This window comes from Megascapheus bottae, chromosome 10, assembly GCF_031878675.1.
Source record: "Megascapheus bottae isolate mThoBot1 chromosome 10, mThoBot2.hap1, whole genome shotgun sequence".
Taxonomy (NCBI): domain Eukaryota; kingdom Metazoa; phylum Chordata; class Mammalia; order Rodentia; family Geomyidae; genus Megascapheus; species Megascapheus bottae.
In genome coordinates, this window is record NC_143518.1 from 58,961,170 (window position 1) to 58,974,723 (window position 13,554).

Genomic DNA, 13,554 nt, shown 5'->3' on the forward strand with positions numbered 1-13,554 from the left:
AAACTAACCATTGGGCCAGGAGTTTGGCCTAGTGGTAGAGTGCTTGCCTGGCATGCATGAAGACCCAGGTTGGATTCCTGGGTACCACATATATAGAAAAAGCCAGAAGTGGTGCTGTGGTTCATGCGGTAGAACTCTAGCCTTGAGAAAGCCCAAGGACAGTGCTCAGGCCATGAGTTCAAGTCCCCAAAACAAACAAACAAAAAACCTAACCACCAAAAATCTGGAAGTATAAGTGTGGCTTATGTGCTACCATTTTAACATTAGCCTTAAGTGGAAAAGCTCAGGGTAATGCCCAGGCCCTGAGTTCAAGCTCCAGCACTGGCACATATAGTGCTTGGGGCACACACTTGTAATCCTGGCTCTCAGGAAGCTGTGGCAGAAAGATCATGAGTGCCAGGCTTGCTTAGACTAACTTTTCCCGGAGGGGGATGGGGGCGTGACTAATGAGAAATTGCCTGAATGAATGAAAAAGGGAGTAGGAGACAAGCACAACCAGCATTCTCCATGTACATACGTGACAAAGGAAGTGGAATGTTAGATGATGCTGAGGGAGAGTGAACAGATGGGATGGGAAAGAGCAATGGGAGGGATGACAGTGATCAAGATATATTGAACTCATCACCTGACTTCTGCAATGGAAACCCTTTGGCCTAACTGTTAATTAAAATAAACTAGGAAAAGAAATAAACAAAAAGAACCGGACACTTAGACGGACATGGTAAATCACAACACCATTATATAACCTTCTGAAATTCAGAAAATAAAATTTAAAAACAGATTGATCTAACAATCAGTGGGAATGATCTCTCATCCAGATTTAAATAAAAACAAAGTTCTTAAGCTATATATCTCTCATAACAGATTGTATTTATTCCTCTCATTTTTAGTACCTTTTGGAATATTGAAAAAAATAGTCTATTATTTTCATTGAAATTTTAATTGGGAGAATAATAGATTAGTATGCAGGTATAAGAAATAATTTAGAAGTTGGTGGCTCACGCCTGTAGACCTAGCTACTCAGGAGGCTGAGAAAATAGGAAAGTCCATGAGATTCTTTCCTACTACCAAAAAAAAAAAAAAAAAAAAAAGCCAGAAGTGGAGCTATAGCTCTAGTGACAGAGTAACAGCCTTGCAGAAAAGCTCAGACATCTCCCAGGCCCTAAGTTCAAACTTCAGGACCAGCACATCAAGAAGGAAATCATATGTTGAAATTCCATGTACCCTTAGTCACTTTCTCCAATGGTAACACAGTATCAGAATGAGAATATCCACATTGTATAATCCACCCATTTTATTCAGATCCCCTAGCTTGACTAACTTGGATTAACCTGTGTATACAGCGAGCCTCATATAAAGTCAGCCCATGTGTGGACCATCTGTTCCCTCACTGCTCCTTTATACTGATCAACTCTCCCTCCCTTCTCACCCCACTCGTGTCCCTAGCACCACTAACAGTTCTCCATTGCAGAAATGTCATATAGATGGAATGATGGTACCTGTATACTTTGGGGACTGGCTTTCCCCCTCAGCATAATTCCCCAACTCCTTCAAATGGTTGTGCAAGTGCTCAGATGTATCCCTGTGTATCTCATGGAACGCAGACAGCCCGGTCCTTTCAATAGGTGCTTGTTGGAGGCACCTGGCTCTTCCCAAATCTGAGAGTCTGCTTTGTGGTAGCTCTGGCGAATAAAGCTGGAATGATTTCACACAGGGGCTTCTGTATGAGTATGTAAGTTTTTGTCTTTCTGAGATAAAAGTGTCATTGCAGCTGGGTGTGGTGCCTCTCACCTATTTTCCAAGCTACTCAGGAGGTTGAGATCTCAGTTTGAAGCCAGCCCAGGGAGACAAATTTGAGAGATTGTTTTGTTTCATCAACCACCCAAAAGCTAGAAGTGGAGGTGTGGTTCAAGTAATAGAGCACTAGCCTTAATTTAAAAAGCTAAGCAAGAGTATGAGGCCCTGAGTTCAAGCCCTATTCCCAGTGTGCACGTACACACACACACACACACACCCCGCAGCGGTGAAATGATAATTTTGTAAAATCGTGCATTCAGTTTTGTTTTTAGAAACTTCCAGAGTCACATTATTACTTTCTATTCACACCAGCAACATGTGTGTAATGCAGCCTTGCGAGCCTTTGCAGATGTATTCATTTTATTTATTTTTTATTTTTTGCCAATCCTGGGGATGAACTCAGGCTCTGAGCACTGCTCTTGGGTTTCTCAAGGCTACTGCTCTACCAGCTGAGCCACAGCACCACTTCCAGCTTTCTACGTATGTGGTACCAGGGAATGGAACCCAGGGCTTCATGCATGCTAAGCAAGCACTCTACCACTAGGCCACGTTCCTGGCCCTCTGTTGCAGTTGTAGGTTGCACTCCTTGTCTGGCTAATAATGTGGAACATCTTTTTTGTGTGTTTACTTGCTATATAAAGAACCTTCTAAGCAAACCATTTATGTCTTCTTTTCTTTTCATTTTGTTTTGTTTTTTTTAGTGCTACTACTAAGGCTTGAACTTAGGGCCTCATACTGGAGCTTGGCTTTTTACTCAAGGCTAGTACTCCACCACTTGAACAGCACTTCCTCTTCCACTTTCTTGTTGGTTAGTCGGAGTCTTATGGGTTTGTCTACCTGAGAGAGCTTCGACTGCAATTCTCAGCCCTCAGCCCCCAGCCTCCTGAGTGACTGGCAGCCAGCTGTCTTTGTTTTCTCTCTTTCTCTCTCTCTTTCTCTCTTTTCTTTCTCTCTCTCTTTCTCTCTTTTCTTTCTTTCTTTTTTCTTTCTTTCTTTCTTTCTCTCTTTTTGTGTCTGTCGTGGGGCTTGGGCTCTGGGCATGGGCATTGTCCCTGAACTCTTCAGCTCTACCCCTTGAACCATAGCACCGCTTTCCAATTTTCTAGTGGTTAATTGTAGATAGGAGTCTCACGGTCATAGTACCTGGGTTGGCTTTAAACAGTGATTCTCAGATCTCAGCCTCCTGAGCAGCTAGGATGACAGGCTTGAGTCACTGCACCTAGCTTTGTTTATTTTCTTACTGGATCTGTTGACTTATTGCTCTTAAGTTCAAAGAGATTCTTTCTATGTTCCATATGCTAATATTTTGCCAGATATGTTTTTTTCCCAGTGGGTACATTATTTTTTCTTCATATGAAGTTTGACACAGCAATTTTAATCTAATTTTTCATGTGTTGTGAATAGCATATCAACATGCAATTGAATTTTTTTTTCCAGTCCTGGGCTTGAGCTCAGGGCCTGAGCACTGTCCTTGGACTCTTTCTCAAGGCTAGAGCTCTACCACTTGAGCCTCAGCACCACTTCCGGCTTTTTTCTATGTATGTGGTACCGAGGAATCGAACCCGGGTCTTCATGCATGCTAGGCAAGCATTTTAACCACTAGGCCAAACTCCCGGCCCTGCAATTGAATTTTTATATGTTGATTTTGTATTATGTTGTATTGATACTATGAAACTCACTAGTTTCAGAGGGATTTTTGTTTCTTTTAATATTATTTTGCTGTTTTGTCATTATAGTGGACTTATAGAGATTTTTGTAATACAGAAAATTATGTCATCTGTAAATCCTTTTCAGTCCATATGCTTTTCATTTCTTTTTCTTGGGTTATGGTACTCACTATTCTTTCTAATGTTGTGTGAGGTTCAGTTGGTAAGATCAGACAGCCTGTCTTTTCCCCAACAAACCATTCAGTTAGGCTGGAAGATGGCTAAGTGATAAGAGCACTTGCCTTATCAAGCATGAAGCCCTGGGTTCAACTCCTTAGTGTCATATAAGCAGAAAAAAGCCAGAAGTGGCACTGTGGTAGAGTGCTAGCCTTGAGCAAAAGAAGCTCAGTGACAGTGCCCAGGTTCTGAGTTCAAGCTCCAGGACTGGCAAAAACAAAAAACCAAAAACCATTCGGTTCTTCACCAATAAGTATCATTTTAAATGTCAGGTTTCTTGTAGGTTTTTGGTCAGTTGTGAGGCTTAAACGATGGGCCTGGGTGCTGTCCTTAAGCTCTTCAGCATCAGTCTACCCTACCCTTGAGGGTCTCCCTACCTCTCCCTTTACTCAGAAACCATCACTGTATCAGAAGGCTATTCAAGCAGCCCAAGTAGAGCTGCATACCAAGGACCTGAGGCACCTTACCAAAAGCCACACAACCTGCCAGGACATGAGTAACCCAGGTAGAAGCCGGCAAACCAGCCCCAGGCAAGCCTTTCCATGGCTGCAGCCCTGACCCATGTCACAAGCATAGATTTGTGAGACACTTTAAGCCAGGGTGCCCTAGCTAAGCTACTCTTGGCCCACCAACATTTCAGAAGATAACAAGTGCTTAACATTGTCCAGTTCATTTGTGATAGATAATTCATTGTGTGTGTATATTATAGATTCATTTGTTATGTATAAGTCGTTTCCTCAACTGGTAGTATGCCTGTGATATTTTACTAAGTCCTTGAATATTTACAAATACCCTTTTGGACTGAATAAGGAAAGCGTAATAAAGGTGAGCCAAGTGTTTGCCCTAGTGGTAGAGTGCTTGCCTAGTGGACAAGGACCTGGGTTCAATTCCTCGGTACCACATACATAAAAAAAAGCTGGAAGTGGTGCTGTGGCTCAAGTGGTAGAGTGCTAGCCTTGAGAAAGCCCAAGGACAGTTCATGCCCTAGGGCTGGCCAAAAAGAAATAAATAAATAAAAAGAATAGGTAAATAATAATCTCTTTTGGCCTCCCAGGTTCTGGGATTGTAGGTATACACAACCATACCTGATCTTGATTCCACCTTTTTTATTGTTGTTGTTGTGGAGCTGAACTGTGGGCCTGGGCCCTGTTCCTGAGCTCTTCAGCTCAAGACTACCGCCTTGCCCCTTGAGCCACAACGCCACTTCTGGTTTTGTAGTGGTTCATTGGAGATAAGTGTCTCACTTTTTTTTGTTTGTTATATAAATTAATCCATTTGTTGTAGGCTAGAGATATCTCAGACGGTAGAGCTTCTAGTGGTCTTTTAATTCCTCTGTCTTCTCATAGCAGACTTGACTGTGATGGCACAAGTAGAGTTGTAGGTCCAGGCTCCACCAGGCACTGTTTTGGTGCAGGAACCACAGTGCCAGATACCCACAGCTCGCCTCTTCATCCTGGTCTTGCCACAGAAGGAGCAGGTGTACTTGGCAGGCTGGCTGATTTCAATTTTTTTTCACCATCTTCCACAGTGAGGCACCACAGCAGGTGCTGAATTTTACCAACAATGCCAACCTTCTTTGGTGCGTTTGGCCATATTGCCGTGACTCAGGTCCAGGCCCAGCGAGAAGTCTCACGTTCTTTAGTGGCTGGCTTTGAACTGCAATCCTCAGATCTCAGCCTTTAGAGTAGCTAGGATTACAGATGTGAACCACCACGCCCGGCTATTCAACTTCCTTTTAACCACCAAAGCTGAGAATTAAAATAAGACATGCACCTGTCTGATTCTCTTTTTTTTTCTTTTTCTTTTTTGTTTCTTTTTTTTTTTTGCAGTTTAGTAATCTTTTTCCCTTTTTTGGATATGTGTTCATGTTTAGGAATTTTGTGTAGATGTTTCTCAATAATTATGCCTGCTTTTGTTTACTCTGGTGAACACAAGAATATTTTCTTATACTATTATCTCTTCTCCATCTACTCCTTTTTTCTCTTCTTGAATCTATCATTCAAATGTCCTCTCTCCCTCCTCCCCCCCTCTCTTTTCCCCTCTCTCCCCCTCTCTCCTTTTATGGTAGTACCAGACTGTGAATTCAGAGCCTTGTACTTGCTATGTAAGTGTTTTACCACTTGAGTCATGTTCCCATTTTTGCTTTCTTTAGGTAGGAGCTTGCTTTTCTTACACGGACCAGCCTGAACTGTACTTCTACTTTATGCCTCTTTTTTTTTTTTGCCAGTCCTGGGGCTTGAACTCAGGGTCTGGGCACTGTCCTTAGACACTTTTTGCTCAAGGCTAGCTCTCTGCCACTTGAGCCAGAGCACCACGTGCAGCTTTTTCTATGTATGTGGTACGGAGGAATCGAGCCCAGGGCTTTGTGCATGTGAGACGAGCCCTCTTACCAGTAGGCTATGGTCCCAGTCCCTACTTTATGCCTTTTGAGTGACTGAGTTTCCCAATGTGAGCCACCACACCCAAAACGTTTACTTCTTTTTTCTTTTTCTTTGTGTCAGTACTGGGACTTGAACTCAGAATCTTGAGCTCTTACTTACCTTTTTCTATTCACATCCAGCACTCTACTACTTGAGCTACACATCTTCTGGCTTTTCACTAGCTAACTGCTGATTAGTGTTGAAGCTTTATCTAGCTGGCTTCAAACCTTGATCCTCAAACCTCTGCCTCCTAGAATTATAGATGTGAACCACCAGAACCCTGCTTCCCCAACCCACACTTGCTGCTGCTGCTCTTTCCTCCTCTTCCTCCTCCTCCTCACATCCTTCTCCTCTTCCTCCTCCTCATGTCCTTGAACTGACATTTTCCAGTTACATAAATTTGAAATTAATTAATGTTTTAGATTCATCCAGATCATTTTTCATTCCAAATGGGTTCTGTGCAAATAAAGGCTTTAAAACAAACTTAGAATATAACTGCAAGGAACATTTTACATATTCCTTAAAGAAGTCAAACCAACCACATGAATTTTGTTCAACCTCTGCTTGAGAGGATTTGTAGGTAGACAACATACATGGGAAATGTCAGGTTTGGCATGGAAACCTAACCAATCTATGGTTTTAGGATGGAATGGTTTACTCGATCCCTATGCAAACCTCAGCACATTTCTTCTTTTTTTGTATTCTCTAGAAAGCTATAATTTGAATTCAAAAGCAGTATTTAGAAGCAAAATGCTAATTAAAATCAGAAACCCATGCATTAACTTCCCTCCAGAGTAAGGCTCTATGCAAAGTGAGAGTGGCCATTGAGCTCTGAAGACTCCGGCAGCAGCCCCTTGAGGATCCTAAAGTTCTTTTCTGTCTTTTCTTAGCTGGTACTGGGGTTTGAACTCAGGACCAGCTTGGACTCAGGGCCTGGGCACTGTCCCTGAGTTTTCTTGCTCAAGGCTGGCACTCTACCACTTGAGCCATAGCTCTACCTCCAACTTTTTGATTTTTAATTGAAGAGTCTCATACACTTTCCTGCCTAGGCTGGCTTTGTAACTGCGATGCTCAGATATTAGCTTTTGAATAGGTAGGATTACAGGCACAAACCACCAGTGCCTGACTTAAGTCAGAAATTTTGTTTCATTTTTTAATGTTTCTTTAATTGTGTTTTATTGTTGGGTTTGTTTCATTTTAAAAAAATGTATTTAAAGACAGGTGCCGTGGCTCCCACCTGTAATCTTAGCTACTCAGGAGGCTGAGGTCTGAGGATCGAGGTTCAAAGCCAGCCTAGGCAATACAAAACCCGTGAGACTCTTACCTCCAATTGATCACCAGAAAACCAGAAGTGGTGCTGTGGTTCAAGGGGTGGGCTGTAGCCTTGAGCTGAAGAGCTCAGAGACAATGCCCAGGCCAAAGGGTAGGGTGGTAGCCTTGAGATGAAGAGCTCAGGGACAACGCCCAGGCCCAGAGTTCAAGTCCCATTACAGACCAAAAAAATGTATTTAAACTTTTTTAATATAATTTTACATTTTGGAGCTATAGAAATACACATCAACCTATCAGGACTCTGGCTATTCCAGTTTCATAGAAAACCTACTACAAATTAGTAGGAGGGGGAAGAGTGAGGAAGTGTATTGAGGAGGTTCTGATGGGGTGTGGAGGCTCTAATATCTGGGTACAGGTCTCAGGATTAAAGCAAGAGAGTTTGCTCTTCTATTAGCTGAAATGAAATCACCTGTCATCCCTACAACAGTCATTACTGTGGAGTTGCGGCAACACAAGGGCAAATGTGCAGTCCTACATAGACTGGCAGGGAGATAGATGGATTGTGAGCGGTAGAGATGTGCACAGCTTCTGCCTGTGTTTAGCAGGACCAGTGGGTTAGGCACCTCCTTTCTATGTGTGTCATCTTTCTTCCAGCTTTTCCAAAGGCTATACCATCCTGCCTCTTTGATGTGAGGGATGGTGGAGCAAAACTACAAGAAGCAGTCTGGGACACCAGCACAATGGCACCTCTAAGCTGTCAGGTGGTGAATATGCTTTTGTTCTTTTTAGTTGCTATCATTGGGTGCTTCTGATTTTTTTCAGAAGTCAAATCCATGTTGAATCTAACATAGTAATGTGATTACTACAATCTGTTCATCTTACTTTTACAGCAATAGAATCATTTTTTTAGTCCTTGATGGCCAGAAGTAAAAACATTTCACCTTGTCATCAATAACTTTTAGCCCATAGACTTATGACAACTATATAAATATACCAAAATATTAACTATATAAATATACCAAAATGTATCAAGTATATCACAATAACATCCTTTAGGAACACCAATACTTAAAGTAGCAAGAAATAGTTAACTCAGGAGAGGAGAATTAAGATAATGACTTTTTTGGGTGTGCGGGAGGGGGTCATGGGGCTTGAACTCTGGGCCTGGGCATTGTTCCTGAGCTCTTCAGCTCCAGGCAACTGCCCTACCCCTTGAGCCACAGCGCCACTTCTGGTTTTCTGGTAGTTAATTGGAGATAAAGAGTTTCAAGATCTTTAGTGCCTAAGCTGGCTTTGAACCTTGATCCTCAGATCTCAGTCTCCTGAGTAGTTAGTATTACAGGCATGGGCCACAGTGCCTGGCTATAACTTTTTTTTTTCTAGTCCTTGGGCTTAAATTGATCATGAGCACTTTCCTTGGACTTTATTAAGGTGAGAGTTCTACCACTTGAGCCACAGCTCCACTTCTGGCTTTTTTCTATGTATGTGATATCAAGGAATTGAACCTGGGTCTTTGTGCATGCTAGGCAGGCACTCTACCAGTAGGCCAAACTCCTGGCCCCAAGACAGTGACTTTTAAAACCACTTAAAATATTGTAGAAGGGGGTGACACTGATCAAGATGCATTATATTCATAAACAGCTTTGTTAAATGGCACTTCTGTATATAATTACTTAATAAAAAATTAAAATATTTTTAATCATATGCTCTGTACCTTAACCACTAAAATTGTTGTTTTTGTTTTCTAACCTCAGTGGAACTTCACAATATCTAAGGAAAGACATGAATGATATTTCAAATGACTCAGCCTAGCTGGGCACCCATGGCTTATGCCTATAATCCTAGCTACTCAGGAGGCTGAGATCTGAGTATCATGGTTCAAAGCCAGTCTGGGCACCAAACTCCATTAGACTCTTCAATTTTTTTTTGGTCGGGGTAGTGTATAGAGGGGTTATAGTTATATTTGCCAGGTATTCGATGCATTACTTCTCACACATTGATACCCCTTCTCATATTTTTGTCCCCATTTCCCTCCTCCCGCCCCTTCCCAATTGTCTTGTTTTCCCCCTTCCCTTTCCTATTTCAAATAAACAAATAAACGTATATATAATATGCCAGGTAACAAAGTCAGATACAGTAACAATATGAGATTAACCAAAGGGCAAAAAGAGACAAGAGAAATAACACAGTACATTAAGAACAACAATCACAAGATAAAGCTCTTGTTTCCATATCCTACAGATCCTTTCATTTAGTCTCCTCCTATATGACCTTACATACCTAGGTTTTGAGCTATTGTAATCCTCTGCTGGAGAGTCTTAGATTGTGTACTAATTATTACAAATGAGGGAAACCATTGAGCCTGTTTTCCTTTGAGTCTGGCTTACTTCACTTAATATGCTTTTTTCCAAGTCTTTCCATTTCCTCACAAATGGGGCAATGTCATTCTTTCTGATGGCTGCATAGAATTCCATTGTGTATAAATACCACATCTTGTGGATCCACTCATCAACTAAGGGGCATCTGGGTTGGTTCCATATCTTTGCTATGGTAAATAGTGCTGCAATGAACATCGTTGAGCTAGTGGATTTAGTATCCCCTTGTTTCTGGACGATTGGGTAAATGCCAAGTAGTGGAATTGCTGGGTCATAGGGGAGCTCTATGTTTAGTCTTTTGAGGAATTGCCATACTGCTTTCCATAGTGGTTGAAAGAATTTACACTCTCACCAACAGTGTAGTAGTGATCCCTCCTGGCCACATCCCTCCCATCATTTGTTGTTATTAGATTTCTTGATAAAGGCCGTTCTAACTGGAGTGAGGTAGCCTTTAGTTCCAATTAACCACCAGAAAACCGGAAGTAGTGCTGTAGCTCAAGTGGTAGAGCTGAAAAACTCAGGTTCAGCCTGATCCCAGAGTTCAAACCCTACAACTGATCCCCCCCCCCAAAAAAAGACATCCTTTTCTATAACAATATATGGATATTGCCCCACAGGCAGCTGTCCTGTCATTCTATTCTTAGGATCCTCTCAGTGACCCAAGGGGAATTTACAAAGCTGTCTTGAGGTTGTTGTAGTACAGTTTGTAGAGTGCCAGCCAGTGAGTAAAAGAATCAGGAGTTTGAGTTCTCATCTTGGACCAAAACAAAACAAAACAAAAACTGTCCCTGAGCTGTGTGACAGTGGCTCAGGCCTGTAATCCTGGCTACTTAGGAGGCTGAGCTCTGAAAAATCAAAAAAGCCTGTGCAGAAAAGCCCATCAGATTCCATCTCAAAATAATCAGTAAACTCTGGTCACAGAAAATATTGCTCAAACTGAACTCCAAGAAATGGAAACAAGAAGCTTTTTCTTTGTTGCTGTTTTTGTTTTATTTTCTTTTTATGTTGTTTGTCACTTATCTGTCTTTGGGAAGGTGAAGGGAGCACAGAAATGGAGAGACACAGGATGAATGAATGCAGCAGTGGTACAGACTAGATACTATGTTGAAAATGAACTCTACAACTTGTGGGTGGGGAAAGCGAGGGAAGGAGTGACATTGTCCCAAAAGAAATGTTCTCATTACATGACTCACATAACTGTAACCCCTCTGTACATCACCTTTATAAGAACAATTTTTTAATCAGCAAAAATCTGGGCTGGTGGCATGTCTCAGGTGGCAGAGCACCAGACCAGCAAGCACAAGGCCAAGTTCAAATCCAGGTTCAAAAAAAAACATGGAGAAAAAAGTGTGGGTGGGGGAGTGTGTAGTCTTCTTGCTTCAGGTAATAAAAATGATAATATCTTGTATTTTATAATGCTCTTAACTTTTGCAAGAGTTTTCTATCAGTTATCTCAGAACTTGATGCACTGTGTCTCCTCCAGTTTCAGTGCAGACAACTTGAATTTCATGGTCCATATCTAAAAGGAAAAGTAGATATTTTAGGCTGGCAGTTTGGACTAGTGGTAGAGTGCTTGCCTCCCATACACGACGAGCTGGGTTTGTTTCCTTTGTACCACATACATAGAAAAAGCCAAAAGTGGTGCTCCATTGGTAAAGCTTTAGCCTTGAGAAAGCCCAAAGACAGTACTCAGGCCTTGAGTTCAAGGTCCAGCACTGGCAAAAAAAAAAGTAGATTTTTTTTTCATAACCTTGGATTTTTCTTTGTTTCAGTAGTATGCTAGGCAAATCTCTTTAGGCAAATACAATAGATTTTAATTCTCAGGGCATATTATTATACCATCAAACTGAAACTGGAGACTTTTCCCTGCACCCTGCATCCACTGCTATTTGAATTGGTCAGTGTAAAGGGATTCTAGGCAGATGAGAACTGCTTACAGGAAGAAAGGAAGAGGTGGGGACATGACGTGCTAAGTGGGATTAAAGTGTTACATTTGATTTGTGGACACACACTCGAGTTGTGGGCATCCATGTCAGAATCTTGAAGTGCAGAGGTTTTTTTGTGACACAGCAAGCAAAGAGAAGTCAGAAATGGAGAGGCATTCAGCCTGAGATGAGTCATTGCATAAATTGAGAAAAATAGGAACACCCACAGATTTCATTATTTTAAGAAAAAAAAACCTTTCTTTAATTTACAGTAGAGAATGATAATGTAGGAAATGGGGTGGAAAATGGAGGTGTTTGCATTGGTGGGGGGGAAGAGGCTGGTTCTGGGGCTTGAACCCAGGCTTTAATCCATTTCACTTTAAGGCTTATCCACTCTACCACTTGAGTCATAGCTTCTCTTGTGGCTTTTTGCTGGTTGATTAAAGAGTCTCACAGTCTTTCCTGCCCTGGATGGCTTCGAACACAAACCTCAGATCTCAGCCTCCTGAGTAGCTAAAATTACAGGCGTGAGCCATTGGCACCTGGCTTTGGAGTAATTTTTTGCTTCAAGAGAAAATAATTTAACTTAAGGATGTTATTGGGTCAATGAACCTTTGTAAATAGCTAAGAAATTCCTTGTTGAGATAAATCATTAAGCCTAAATAACTTTCTTCTTACCTAGAATATAATTTTTATTTACTATAGAAGGTATAGATGGGGAAAAAAAAACCCAGCATGAGGCCATTATCAAAAGTAAGTACCAGGAACACTTTTAGTAGTGTGATTGACATGCACCTACCATGTAATTCACACATTTAAGAGGGTATAATTTCAGTGCATTTAACTGTACTTTCAGACTTGTACAACCATCACTACCTACTTTTAGAACATTCTGTCATCCCCCCAAAAAATAAAAAATAAAACCCTTTGTAGTCAACTCCCCATTTCCCCTCCTATTTCGCCCTAAGCGAACATTAATCTATTTTCTTTCTCTACAGAGTTTGCCTCTTTTGAGCATTTCATAAAAATAGACTCATTGTGTATGTATGATCTCTTATAAGTGGCTTCTTTAACTTAGCATAGAGCTTTTAAGATGTATCCTTGGTAGTGGGCTATTGGTGACTCACCCTGTAACCTAGACACTCAGGAGGCTGAGATTCGAGGACCTTGGCTCAAAATAGCCCCAGAAGAAAAGTCTGTGAGATTGATGGTAGAGTCCAGCCTATTCCTTTCCCATTCTCCTCCATTTTTCTAACAGACTTTGATGATTATTCCTCTTTTTCCTCTACCACCAGGGCCTCCCTTTCCAGGGTTTATTTCCATCAGCACACAGTATGCTAGAAGAGCTCCTACCTTAGAGAGAAAAACAGGGCCTTGCTCTCCTATGTTGCTTCAGGCTTAGTTCAGCTTCTTGCCCTTCCCAAACAGAACCCGAGTGGACTTCACCTTTCACCTCCCATTTTCTCCCTACTCTGTTTCCCCTGAGACTCCTCTTGTCTGGCAGCTTACATATGGCCAGACCTCGAGGCCATTTGTGTTTCTCCATGTTATTTTCACATTCTCTGCGCACTTTCTTCTTTTGGCTTGTATGACCAAAGAGTCTCTGGAATTATCTTCTCTGGTGAAACTAATTCCAGACCCACTGACAATTCTTTCTTTCCACCCTTAGGTGCTGAGGTTGGTTCCAAATCCCCTTTATTCTCTGTATGCACACACACTCCTACCCTAGTCCAGTAGATTGCTTGCTTATTAACTTATTTCTGATAGGGCCTCATGATGTGAGGCTGGCCTAGAACTCATGTTAGGAATATAGAGGAGAATGGAAAAGGAATAGGCTAGACTCACTTGTCAACAAGCCAGGACTGTTAATTGAAGAACAGCT